The following is a 346-nucleotide window of genomic DNA, read 5'->3' as shown; positions in this document are numbered from 1 at the left end:
ACACACACACACACACACACACACACACACACACACACACACACACACACACACACATATATATATATATATGCCAGTATGGAAGGCGAACGTTAAACGATTATGATGATGTGATATATACACACATACATACACATGTATGTGCGTGTGCGCGTGTGTGTTACAAATGTCATCCAACCCCTAGGAAATGATTGCTGCAATATATAATTCGTATGTACAAAGGACCAAAAACCATCTCATACATTTATTTGCATGCATTAACATATATTAACGCAAAAAGAGAATCTTTTAAAAATAAAGGATCGCATAGCATGAGAACAAAAGGAAGTATCAGCGTAGTTTTTCT

The sequence above is a fragment of the Octopus bimaculoides genome, chromosome 12 (assembly GCF_001194135.2).
Source record: "Octopus bimaculoides isolate UCB-OBI-ISO-001 chromosome 12, ASM119413v2, whole genome shotgun sequence".
Classification (NCBI taxonomy): domain Eukaryota; kingdom Metazoa; phylum Mollusca; class Cephalopoda; order Octopoda; family Octopodidae; genus Octopus; species Octopus bimaculoides.
Note: the sequence above shows the minus strand (reverse complement) of the source record.